Below are 14,341 nucleotides of genomic sequence, written 5' to 3'. Positions count from 1 at the left end.
AATTATATATAGTTGGAATTATGAGCCATTCCATCTAGATTTTTTGGAGACAGGATTCTTACTGTGTAACCCAGGCTGACCTCTAGTTTGTGACCCTCCTGCCTCACCTCTGAGTGCTGAGATTGCAGTTACAGAGCACCACACTCTGTATAAGGCCTATCTTTCCCCCCCCTAACTTCCTACTTCCCTTCCTTTACACTTTCCTTATCCTAAGTGCCCTGGAGTGGCCCTCGACATTTTTGGAATCAGGACGAGATTGAACTTGGGTCATTTCATCTGATTGTGGAATGGCTTCCAAGAATTCTCATAGCCAACATGTATGCTATCTCACTCAAAGCTGTGACACAAATGCTTGCTAAGTTCCTTTCATTAGAACTATGTATCTGGTTAAAAAAAAAAAAAAGAAGACAGTTTTAAATGCTTTCAGCAGAAGTTAATGTAGGGGAGACATCTTCCAATCATCTCACCTCACCCTGGGTCAGTGGGACACATATTAAGCAGTTAAAATACCGTTAAATAATGCTAAGTCACTTTTGTTGATTATTCACTACAAAGAAGTTATCATTCAACAAAGCAGTTTATGAGTATAGTTCATCTTGAACAATGCCACCCCTTCAACATTCTCACCCATTGCTCACAACCCTTACCCTCACTTTTTTAATTTTGTAGGATATACACAGATTTTTTTTTTATATCTGAGATCAGAATTCATTGGTTTTCACCCTACCAACTGAGCCACACTTCCAAGCCCATATATTGAATTTTTTATTGCGTTCTCCCCAACTTTTTCTCTTCATTCACCTACCTTCCACCCCTCTCCCCTTAACATTACCCCCACCCCTTTCAAGTACCCATTTCCTGGTGTTCATTTTGTTGAATCTTTATTTTGCCTTTCCAAGGAATTACACTGTTTGGATCTCTTAATACTAATGATTAGCTTTTATTATAAAAGCCCTTTTTAGTGCTTGTTTTTCCTTTAAATAAGCTAGGATGTTGGGGACCAGGACAATTTGAGTCCCTAATTGAGAGCTGTTAGATCCTACCCTGGTACCCCAACTACCTTGAGTGAAGGTCCATCAGCCTAGCAGACAGACTACACTCTTGCCAGCAACAGGTGCTTTGACACTCCATGGATGCTTTGAGAAAGCTACATGACAGCCATTGATGCTTACTGCCAAAGCACAACTGTAGTTCCTGAAAATACTGTTCCAACCATGAACCAGACTTTGTGTCATCACAAGACTTGGTGAACTGTAGATGACTCTGCAGCTACTTCCACCCAGGCTAGAGTACTTCTCTGGCTCAGCAGAAGGCACATAAGTGGTCCAAACACACTGGCACCCTTGCCATTCCCATTTCTTTTTTATTTTTAATGTTTTTATTGTAAAAAATACTGTACAGAGGGGTTACAGTTACATGAGCAAGGTAATGAGTACATTTCCTATCAAGCATTGTTACCTCCTTTTTTTCCCCTACTATCCCTTCCCTCTCACCTCCACAACTACAACCCCCTCCACCTAAATTGTGAAGTTCATTTTTCAATATAGTGTCTTGTACATCTCATTGTTACAATGGGTCAACCTGTATCCCTATTTAAGCATTGCTATTCCCATTTCTAACTCATAAGCAGATCATTGGGCACCCTGTGTAAATTAGTAGGGAGATATCCTCAGCTATTAGGTACTCACTGGTGTTACAGCATTGGGGGAAATAAAAAGCTTGTCTCCAGTGGTCTTTCCTTGGCTACTTTGGATCTTTATAATTGCTAGAGTGGGCTGAGATGACAAGAAGCAGTAATGGAGTGGTAGCAGCAGAGTGATAGCAATAGTATGTCAAAAGAGTGCCTGGAGAATTCCAGAGAAAAAAGCACACAGGTAGACAATGTGAAGACACAGAAATATGCAGCCATACATGAGATTGGACTGATGCATATGTAAGGCAAGGAACCCAAGATTGTAGGACACCACCAGATGCTGTGCTTGTGGTTGAATCCAGGGCTTCATGCATGCAATTTGCATTGAGCTACATCTTCAGTCTTCATTACATTTATTTGTTTAGTTTTTGCTATATGTGTGAAACTTCCCATAATATCTTTTTTTCTTTTTAGGAATTTTATTTTTTTATTATTAAAAAAAAAAAACATGGAACCACCTTACCCAAGTCAGAATGGCCCACATCCTAAAGTCAGCCAACGACAAATGCTGGAAGGGATACAGAGAAAGAGGAACCCTATTGCATTGCTGGTGGGAATGTATACTAATACAACCAGTTTGAAAAACAGGCTAGAGATAGCTCAGAAAAGTAAATATAGACCTCCCTTATGACCCAGCCACACCACTCCTAGGCATCTACCCTGAGCAACAGGAACCAGTATACAAAGACACATGCACCTCCATGTTTATTGCAGCACTGTTCACAATTGCTAAGATTTGGAAACAACCCAGATACCCCACTACTGAGGAGTAGATCCAAAAATTGTGGTGCCTATATACAATGGAATATTATGCAGCCATTAGAAAGGACAAAATAATGGCAGTTGCAGGGAAATGGATGGAACTAGAGCAGATTATTTTGAGCGCAGTAAGCCAAGAACAAAGAGACAAACGGCACATGGTCTCCATAATATATGGATGCTAAAGCCAAAATACAAGAAGATATGGCAAAGTAATAGGACTCAAGAAACAAAGGACAGCCACCCATTTTGTTATATCATTGCTAAATGACTCCATGTTCTAGACCATATTTATGGTAGATAAATGCACACAACAGAGGGAAGCCAGGAGGAGGATCAGAGTAAGTGGGAATAGCCTACACTAAACAAAAGGAAACAAATGTAAACATCACCTGATGTGTAAAAAAATAACTGTATTGTCAAAGCTCATAGAATTCACAAACTGTATAGACCATGATAATGACAATTTGCCTTGTGAAAGTTAAAATGTGTTTGCGACTCTTAAGTATCACTATTCCACAATACTGTGAAATATGTGAAATTTATACAATCACCTAATCTCAGTTAAAGAAAAAACGTGAGAGAAGGGATGGGTCAAGAGAGATGGGTGACAATGTTGTCAGATACTTTGTACTCATAGACTGTTTTGTAGAATGAGAACTTATTTGTACAACTACTTCAAGATAATTTAAATGGAATGCTTCACAATTTTTTTTCCAGTCATGGGGCTTGAACTTAGGGTTCTTAGCACTGTTTCTGAGATTCTTTTGCTCCACCACTTTGAGCCACAGCTCCACTTCCAGTTTTTAGGTAGTTAATTGGAGATAAAAGTCTCATGGCCTTCCTTTCCCTGGGCTGACTTTGAACTGCAATCCCTAGATCTCAACCTCCTAAGTAGCTAGATTATAGCTGTGAGCCATCAGCGCCCAGCTTCACTAATTTGCATGTTATACTTGCACAGGGGCCATGCTAATATTCTGTATATCACTCCCGGTTTAGTATATGTACTGCCAAAGTGAGCACCACAATAAAATATTTTAAAAGTGAGTTTGAGCAGAAATGACAGTGAATAGAGAAAATGAAGCTGTGAAAAGCTGCAGGTAAGAAACTATTAGCTATGGTCACTAGAAGAGGGTCAAAGAGTTAATAAGCCTTAAGAACCAAGAGTTTCAGACATCCTGAGCACAGGAGGTATAAACACTAGCCATTGTAGGGCTGATGGTCTCAATACCCAGGGCCTAAACAAGAGTTTATAATTCTACAAGGCACAGGCTGGTGCTATTTGCTGCTTTCCACAACTGCTGGAAGCCAAGAATTACAGTAACTACCAAAATTCTGGGACTACTAGTGGTTAAAGCCAAGAGTGCAAAGCTTCCTACCTGAGTTCCACAGCCACAAGTCTGTGCTTATAAAGCTTGGAGAAATAGACCTTTTGCTCTCAAACTGTAACCCTCTAGGTCTGCTCTAGACTTTGGGCACTCAAGGGCCCAGAATTTCCAGCACTGGAAGATCTTTTCCTTACGTACAATTTCTATCTGTCAGAGCTAAAAGACCCCACCCAAATGATTCAGAACAACACATTTTAAATGATAAGTAAGATACTTTTGATATTTCTAGAATAATTTTACATTTACAGAAAATTCCTGTAATCCCTTCAAGTTTTCCCCAATGTTAACATCCTGAATTACCAAAATAGCTAGCTTTGGTACATTGTAATTGCCTGAATGCCAGATTTTATTCAGGTTTCACTAATGTAAAGTTGTCACATTTGAATTTAGTCATTAATTTGAAAGGATGATATCTCCTTAGTCACTTCTGGTCTATGAAAGTTTCCTAATCTTTTCTTGTTCTTATCTTCTCGTAATTACAACAATTAGGAGTAACTGATTAGGCATTTCATAAGAGACTCCTTTATTTGAGGTTATTCTTTTTTTCCATAGATTGGGGTCATAGGGTTTGAGGAAACACCTACCTTATCACGTCATATCAGATATCAACATATTCTGGTGATATTAACCTTGAAAAAGTTGACCATGACCAAGATCATTTATATCCCTTTACTATATTCTCTTTAAAAAAAAAAAAGTCACTCATTTCTCCCTATTCTCAACGGGAATACAAGATTAAACTTTAATTCCTGAAGGGAAATACCTTTATATATTATTTGGAATTTTGTTTGTAAAGTTGATTTTTCTTGTCTTTCTACTTATTTATGTTCAATTATTTATATAGACATGTACATTTTTATGTTGTTATACACACACACACACACACACACACACACACACACACACACACACGTGTGTGTGTGCACGCTGCGGCTGGAGCTTGAATACAAGGTCCTGTGCTCTCTTACTTGGCTTTTCCCCAAGTATGGTGTTCTAGCTCTACTTTTGTTTTTTTTTATTGTTTAATTGGAGATAAGAGTCTAAAAGATGTGTATGCCTAGGCTAGTTTTGAACTGAGATCCTCAGATCTCAGCCTCCTGAGTAGCTAGGATTATAGGTATGAGCCATTAGTGTCCAGCTTATATTATGACTTATGTTTTGCTCAAATTATTTCATCTTGGCCATTGGGAATGCTTTTAAGAGTAGCTCATATTTCTTGGCTTTTTAAAAACTATCTTCTTTTTTTTTTTTTTTTAGGACCACAACATACTCAGGTTCATCTATATTTTCTGCCTTGGCCCAATCATTTCATTATAACCAATCATTTCTCCAGGGGATCCTAGAATGGTATTTAGAAACCAAACACTAAGTATCTAATTTGCTCATTGCTATTCGAATATTTTTCATTATTGTATCTGGTAGCAGACAAGGTGGTAAATATATCACTGCCTTGATTTTCAGTTATTTATTTATATCTCTGTGATAGGTAGTCTCCAGTCACAATAAGATATGCCTCCTGGCACTCATACTCTTGTGTGATTTTTCTCCTTGAGCATGAACTGGACTTTGGGACTTGCTTTTATTGGGCAGACTATAGTAAAAATGAGAGAATATCTTTTCTAGGATAACATTACAAAAAGACTAACTTCCATCTGGCTGGATTGCTTTTGCTTGGTCTCTGCTTTACTCCGTCTGAAAGATGCCAGTATTATACCATGAACTGCCTGAAGAAATGTCCCTCAGGAAGAAACTGAGGGAAGCCTCTGGCCAACAGCTAGTAATGAACCTCTATCCATCAGCCTGTAGGGAACTAAATATTGCTAAAAGCCATGTGACCTGAGCTTGGAACATGATCCAGTCTTACAGGCTTACTGGAGCCTTGGGATGATGGCAGCCCTGGCTGACACCTTGACTGCAGCCTTGTGAAACGCTCAGCTAAGATACACATGGATTTCTGATGTACTGGAACTTGAAGATAATGAAAGATTGTGTTATTTTTTGTAGCAATTTGATAGGAAACAATAGATAACTAATAAAAGTTTTGTCTTCCATGAGATAAATGGTTCTTAAATATCATTCTGGAGCTATTTAGAAATGTATATATATATGTATATACCATATGCACAAGTCCCCTACAATCACTACGGTATTGTTCCTGGATGGGAGAGTTTGGAAATAAAATTTGAAGGTTACAAGGCACTCTTGGGGGATGTTAGAGAAGAAAATGGACTTTTCTTGTCTCTTTAGTGAATTTGATACTGGAGGATTTGACCCAAACAAATGGCTCAGCTTTTCTCTCAGAACCAAGAATAACTGATATTTCATCTATTTGGCATATTTATTAAAGAAAGGAAAATCAATCAGAAGTCTTTCATAGTGTGACCTTGAAAAACTCCTTTGATTTTTCTGTGCCTCTAGATAGATTCCCAGCAGATGAAAAGATTATAACACTTATTTAGACAAAGAGATTTATCCATTATTAGGCATTTTAGACTATAGAAAGTGACAAAGTTAATTATGAGCTTCCTTATAGAGAGTTCAAGAAGAGATTTTCATTAATTTGTGTTGGTAGCCAGTGAGGCTGATTTCTGCTGTAGAAACAATGTGAACTTTGGAGTCAGACAGACTAGTACCTATGCTAATCAGCTGTGTGCCATTAGGCAAGCCAACCAACCCCGCTGGCTCTCAGTTTCCTGATGAGTACAGCAGGAAACAGTAGCCACCTCATAGCCTTGTTACTGATTATGTAATGTTTTTAAATGTTAAGGACAATTCCAGGATTATCACAAAAACCTAAGCCATCACCATGAAGGACAATAGTCAGCTTGTGTACTTGTGACCCAGTGGTTAGAAAAGTAAAAACCAAACAAATGTCCACATTAGTGTTGTTTCTCACATTAGGTTTAATGACACCTCCACTTAACCTGAAAGTCTAAATGGTATCTTCCTATCCACTTAACCTGAAAGTCTAAATGGTATCTTCCTAGAAACAAAGGCCTCTTATTTCTAATTCCATTATTCTCCCCAGTTCTAATTGTCTCTAGAAAATATAACACACTCAAGTAAGCCTCAAGAAGTGTTGTATTAGAATCCAGGAACCCCTTCTGGATAGTAAAACATCTTCCAATGTGGCAATGAGGTATTGATGGATAGTTCCAGGTGGGCAGAATTGATGCTTGAACTCAGAACCTTAAGTTTGTTAGGCAGGTGCTTTGAACCACACTCCTGCCCATATATGTTTTAGTTATTTTTCAGAGAAGGTTTCATGTTTTTGTTCAAGATAAACCTCAGACTAAGATCTACCTATGGCCTCCCATTTAGCTAGGATCACAGGTGTACACCATTTTGCCCAGCTTGGGTGGGGTGTTCACACTTTTTGCCCAGGCTGGCCTCATACTTTAATCCTCCCAATTTCTACTACACAGGCAAAATCTACTGTTCCTTTTGGTCTCATAGCTATTTTAAAGTAGGCTGTGTTTTGGAGAGGCAGGGCTGCAGGACAGCCCAGCCAAGTGGATAATTGAAAAGTCAACATCACCTTACTGGGAGACCAAAGTCAGATAGGCAGGCAGTGCTCATTATTATCAAAGCTCCTTTAATCACTATTTAAGGCAGATATTGTTGGGAGATGGGAAGATTTTAATCTTTTTTACTCATATAAATCTCAAAGCAAAAAAATTCTTTTACCTTGTTGCCTAATGACAAATCCTTGAACTATTTTAATTTCATCATATAGTTTCTTCTGCACCTTGAAACTATTTTATTCTTTTCAGATCACTGACAGAAAGGTCTGTATGTAAAGACCACAGAATAACTAAAATAAAAATAAAAGAGGGCATGGCTCAAGCAACCACAAAATCCTGAGTTCAAACCCAGGGAATAATTTTTTTTTTAAAAAAGATTTCAGAGCCTTTTGAAAATATTCACAATACTATGATCAGATCTTAAACATTATTTCTTCATGTCCCAGTGCCAACTATACATGGCTGTTTTTTTGTTTTGGCTTGTTTTTGCCAGTCCTGGGGCTTGAATTCAGGGCCTGGGCTCTGTCCCTAAGCTTCTTTTGCTCTAGGTTAGCACTTTACCACTTGAGCCACAGCACTACTTCTGGCCTTTTTTGTTTACATGGTAGTGAGGAACGAGACCCAAGGCTTTATGCATGTTAAGCAAGCACTCTACCACTAAGCTACAATCCCAGCCAGACTGTTTTTGTTGTTTTTGCTTTTGTTTTAAATCTAGCTAGATAGCTAAATTGAATCTGTGCTCTTTCTTTCTTTCTTTCTTTCCTTCCTTCCTTCCTTCTTCCCTCTCTCCCTTCCTCCCTCCCTTCATCTCTTCTTTCCTTTTTCTTTCCATGTTCCTACCTACCTTCCTTCCTTTCATTCTCTCTTCCTTTTCTTTCTTCCCTTTTCTTCAATAAAAACTTACCTCACATATTACATCAATGTCCTTCCTTTCTTCTTTCTTCCTTTTTTTATTTCTTCCTTGCCTTTTCTCCAAAAACCTTACCTCACACATTACATTTGTGTCCTTCCTTCCTTCCTTCCTTCCTTCCTCCCTTCTTCCTTCCTTCTTTCCTTCCTTCATTGTGCTTGCTAGGCTGGTACTCTGCCACTTGAGCCACATCTCCAGTCTTGTCTTCTGCTGGTTATTTTGAAGATGACATTCAGTGAACTTTTCTGCCTGGACCAGCTTTGAACTGTAGATTTGCAGATCTATTTCCTGAGTAGTTAGGGTTACAAGGTGAGCCACTGGAGCCTACTGTGAATATATATTTAAATCTTCAAACTTTCACCTCTGCATTTTGTTTTGTTAAGAAACTGATTTTATCCAGGCACTGCTGGCTCATGCCTGTAATCTTAGCTACTCAAGATGCCGAAATCTGAGGACCATGGTTCAATGTCAGCTCAGACAGGAAAGTCTTTAATCAACTACCAAAAAAGTTGGAAATGGAGTTGTGGGGCAAGTGGTAGAATGCTAGCCTTGGGGAAAAAAGTTCAAGTTCAAGCCCAGGACCAATACTAACTTACTAAATAAATAAATGAAAAGAAACGGATTTTCTGTAGTGTTCCCTCACATTCAGAGTTTGCTGATTGTATCTTTATGGTGGCAGCAAAGAACTGCATTCTTTTGTTACTTTGTTTTGCAAACTCTTAGATACACAGGCTTGATGTGATGCCAATTTTTTCCTGCAAGAATACCTCAACAAGCTAGGCACTAGTGGGTCACCACTGTAATCCGAGATTAGTGGTTGAAAGCCAGTCTAAGCAAGAAAGTTTGTGAGACTTATTTCCAATTAACTACCAAAAAGCCAAAAGTAGAGCTGTGATTCAAGTGGTGGAGTGCTATCCTTGAGCAAAGAAAGGAAAAAACAAACTACATATATGATTTTGCTGAATGCAAACTGATTACATTACATACACACACACATATCCTCTTCCTCTTCACAGTAAAGGCTTTAATTTTAAACCTATTGTGTGATGGATTTCTTGTCCTATTCATTTCAGGTGAAAATCTCGATTTATTTTGGTTTTAAAAATAATGAGTCATGGGGCTGGGAAGGTGGCTCAGTGGTAGAGCGCTTGCCTTGCATGCATGAGACCCTGGGTTCGATTCCTCAGCACCACATAAGCAAAAAGAAAAAAGCCGGAAGTGGTGCTGTGGCTCAAGTGGTAGAGCGCTAGCCTTGAGCTGAAGAGCTAAGGGACAGTGCCCAGGCCCAGAGTTCAGGCCCCATGACTGGACCCAAAAAATAAAATAAAATAATGAGTCATGCATTTTCCAAGCACATATGCTTTTGAATTTACTTCTATAAACATGATTTGATTTTTCAAAAATAAGATTATATAAATAACATTAAATATATACTGTATTGAAATATATACTATTATACATTATATATTATATATATATTTTTATTATATTGTATAATATTGTAAGATTAAATTTTATATACAATATATATGTGTTATATAAAGTACAATATGATATATAAATTTATAAATGAATATATATTATATATTTATGTTACAAATATATATTTATCTATTATAAATATATCATTTAAATTTCAGTATTGTACATATTATTTATATGTATACTAATATAATATACATATTATATATAATGTACATATGTATATTATACATATAATATACATAATATAATATACATATTATATATATATAATATGTATATATATATAAACTTTTCAGCACTTTTTTTTTAATGTGTGTGCTGTCCTGGAGCTTGAACTCAGGGCATGATGACTGTCCTTGAACTTTTTTTGCTAAAGGCTACCACTTGAGCCACAGCTCCATTTCTGGCCTTTTTGTGCTTCAGTGGAAATAAGAGCCTCACAACCTTTTATGCCCAGGCTGTCTTTGAACCTTGATCCTAAGATCTCAGCCTCCTGAATAGTTAGGATTACAGGAATGAGACACAGGTGCCCAGCTCAGCACCTTACTTAGATTACATAATATAGCAATCTTCCAAGTCTATTTCTACTGTTCTAAGTTTTTGAGATGGTGGTAGGGCAGGATCTTGCTATTGTAGCTAGATCAAACCCATGATCCTCCTGATTTAGTATCCCAAGTACTAGGATACAGGCATGTGTCATCATGCCCAACTTTAATTTTAGTAATGGTTCTATTATGGCCTTTAGCTTGTAGACTTTGTGCTATGATTTAATAAAATATTTTACTACTTCCCTTAGTTGCAATAACTAGTATATGTCTGAGTCAAGCAGAAAAGTTCAGATAACTTGATGTTAGGGAAATGAACGCTAAGATATGTATTCAAATGTTTTTTCTTTCATGCGATTGTTTCTAACACATTTATAAGATTATGTCTTTGTTGCTTTGTATGTCCCTCCCCCACAGTATAACCCCTTCTTTCACTGTATTTGATGTTGTTATAATTTGTGGAGGGGAAGGGAAAAAAACATATCGTTTAAATAGGGATACAGGTGAACCCATTGCAACAATGAGATGTACAAGTCGTTATGTTGAAAACGAACTTTACAACTTTGGTGGGGGGGGGGGGGGGAGGATGGGATGGGAAGGGGAAACAAAGGAGGAGGCTACAATGCTTGATAAGAAATGTACTCATTATCTTGCCCATGTAATTGTTACCCCTCTGTACAGTATTTTCACAATAAAAAAAATTTGTTTTACTACTGATAAGAGTTGTTGGCCATTATTTTTATTTTCTAGTATAAACAACGTTGCAAAAAAACATTTATCTTTCTTATTTGCTAGTATTTATTCCTATGATTTATATTTTTGAGATCACAATTGTGAGGTAAAAATGTAATATTAATTTTCTTGTTATTGGAAAATTGTAACCAATTATTTAAAATTTGACCAAAGTAGTGTGTGTGTGTGTGTGTGTGTGTGTGTGTATGTGTGTGTGTGTGTGTATACATGTGCTAGACATGGGGCTTGAACTCAGGGCCTGGGCACTATCCCTGAAATGTACTTCAGACTACCATTTGAGCCAGAGCTCCACTTCTGGGTTTCTGGTGGTTAACTAGAGATAAGAGTCTCATGGACTTTCCTGCCCTGGCTGGCTTTGAAACTCGAGCCTCAGATTTCACCTTTCTGAGTAGCTAGGATTACAGGCGTGAGCCACCAGTACCTGGCTCCAGCAAGAAAGTTTTTTATAAAATTTTTTTATTACAAAACATTATTTTGTAAATGTGTAAGACACATGAAACAGAACCCTACTTTTTGTAGAAGAGTTTAATCAACAAAAATCAGTAAATCTCCATTGAATTCTCTCATAATTTTACAAAAACAAATTTCTCATTATCCATGGGAAATGGGCTAGAAAGACTGAAATTCTTTTTCCATCATTACAAACATCTGTTGCCTTGAGTTAGCATCACAATTTGCAAAGACCTCATTGCTACATCATCACTAGATTGCCATTCAAACAAGTGTCACCCATGTTCTGGTGGGTAGCTGTACTTTAGGACTCTCATTGCAAAAATTTTTTTTTCTTTTTTTTTGGGGGGTCCGGTCGTGGGACCTGAACTCTAGGCCTGGGCGCTGTCCCTCAGCTCTTCAGCTCAAGGCTAGCAATCTACCACTTGAGCCACAGTGCCACTTCCGGCTTTTTTCTTTTTGCTTATGTGGTGCTGAGGAATCGAACCCAGAGCCTCGAGCATGCAAGGCAAGCGCTCTACCACTTAGCCACCTTCCCAGCCCCCCAAATTTTTTTCTTATGCTGCATTTAGAAACATAGATTGTTCTTTGGCGGGTCTATCTCTTCTTGAAATTGAGTTTTCTTTCTTCCATAGACATCTGACTAATGAGCAGGGAGAAATATCACTTCTGTATGGCTTATTATTGCATGTGCTCCTTACTAAGTTCATCCTGAGATTGTTGGTGCATGTGCAGAACAATTCATGGAGCATTGAGAATGCATCTTTCACTTAGTAGAAGGGTCACAGACTTGGTAGTACCTTCCCAAAGTTTCACAATTCTCAGAGATGTTTGGAACCAACTCTTTAAATTTGTTCAGCATGCTAGGCAACCTTTCAGTTAAATCAAAAGGGCTTGTGAAAAATCCAGATGTCACTTTTAACCATTTATGTTGGTGTCTTCTGCAACATTCACTTGCTTGATCACACTCTGTATAGTTTTGTTGAATTATGACAGCTGTTAGTTCTGCGATGTTCACTGCTTTTCCTTGAGGAAAAGCTGCTGCAGGAATTTCTTCCCTCCCTCCCTCCTTATTTTTGTGTCAGTACTAAGGTTTGAATTCAGGGTCCTACAGTTCTGCTTAGCGCCCTCCACCCAGCTTAAGACTGCCACTCTACCATTTGGGCTACCTCTACTTCTTGCTTTTTGATAGTTAGAATGTCTCATAGATTTGTCTTCCCTGACTGGCTTTGAACCTCAATTCTAAGATTTCAGATTTTTGATAGCTAGGATTTCAGTTGTGAGAGACTGACACCAGAATTTTCTTCATTTTTTTTTTACATCATTATCATTATCTGAGATGGATTACACTACAAATTCACTTAACTTCCTGTCAGTGATCTTGTGTCCATCCCTTTTGTAGTCACTGTTTTCAACTTTATTGCCTATCTTCCACCTCATCTTTCCCTTCTTCCTTATCCACCTGGACCTCTCTATGTACTTGTGTCTGTGTGTGTGACACAGACACAGACACACACAGACACAGACACACACACACACACACACGCACTGGAATTTGAATTTAAGGCCTGGCACTGTTCTTGAGCTTTTTAGCTACAGGTGAGCACCTTGCAACTCAAGCCACAGCTGTACTTCTGGCTTTTTGGTAGTTAACTGGAGATAAGAGTCTCATGGACTTTTTTGCCTTGCTGCCTTTATGATCCTCATATATTAACTCCTTGAATAGCTAGGATTATAGGCATGGGCCACTAGTACCTAGCTTCAACAAACTTTTTAAGTGGAAAAGGATTGATCAAAAACTTCTTGAAACCATTGCTCCTTGAGATCCTTAGACTCTTTGAGGGCAAGGGTTTTGTTTTATCTACCTTTGAATTCATAGGTTAGATTGTCTATGTATGTTCAAAGTGAGGATTGTTAAGTAATTCAATAAATCAAACAGCTAGTATATAAATGTGTCTTAAGCAACTAAGCTATTAAGAAACATGGCATTCCAGCTCTGTCCTGTGGCATGATGTCCAAGACTAAGAACAAGCAATGATTCATAGTGGTTGTAGTATAATTTCATTGGTGTCAAGTTCAGACACTTTTAGTGTGGGATTATGAATTCTTAAAACTGTAAAGACATCTCTGAGGCAATAATCCATAGCTTAAGAAACTGGTAATTTTTTTTTGTATGACTGTATGCACTGGTTTTTAATGCCAGTCATGTTTTTGTTGTAACAGAAGTTTGCAGGAAGAATTAATCTCCTCAATAATTTAATGACAGAGGCAAAGAGTATGTTGGATTTTAGATTGTGAATTTCTAAAAAATACTCTGTGGAACACGTATTCTGGACATTGTCAAAAAATCTGCCACAGAATAGTACTTGAAAAAATGCAATCTTTTCCCCTAATATACAAATTAACATTAGCAAAAGCAACAAATTTATCAAGTCTATTTTCCTGTTAATACTAAAACATCATTTATTTAACCAGATGGTTTATGTTTAACCTTGACTTGCCCTTTGAACTTTATTTACTTTTTGAGTTTTAAAAAGAGATTTGTACTTTTTTTCTCCCTTCTCTTTTTTTTTTTTTTGCCAACAGTAGGTGGTCTAGCAGATTGTTACAAAGGAGCTGGGCATTATTCTTCATATCACTTTTCTCCCCCTTTTTCTTTTAGACTCAGAATTCACCTATCATTATTCTACCTACCTATCATCCTCTTGTGGCTTTGGGAAATCCAAACCACATTAAAACTTGTTTTTGTTTTAGGTCAAATGGTGTGACAGAGACTAGTAATTGTTTTCTACTTAGCTTTATGATTAAAGCTGCTGTTTTCTTTTGGACTTGAT

The 14,341-nt window shown here is 37.6% G+C and overlaps 1 non-coding gene across 1 annotated transcript; it reads right to left on the bottom strand.

Annotated features, from left to right (window-relative positions):
• Positions 1-3,368: 3,368 nt before the first annotated feature.
• On the bottom strand, positions 3,369-3,475 carry LOC122096514. Its single transcript, XR_006145325.1, has one exon. It is a non-coding gene; the product is annotated as a U6 spliceosomal RNA (small nuclear RNA).
• Positions 3,476-14,341: the final 10,866 nt, after the last annotated feature.

This window comes from Dipodomys spectabilis, unplaced genomic scaffold (genome assembly GCF_019054845.1).
Source record: "Dipodomys spectabilis isolate Male_0828 unplaced genomic scaffold, ASM1905484v1 ptg000015l, whole genome shotgun sequence".
Lineage (NCBI taxonomy): Eukaryota > Metazoa > Chordata > Mammalia > Rodentia > Heteromyidae > Dipodomys > Dipodomys spectabilis.
The sequence above is the reverse complement of the archived record's forward strand: the minus strand, read 5'-3'. Positions and strand labels throughout refer to the sequence as shown.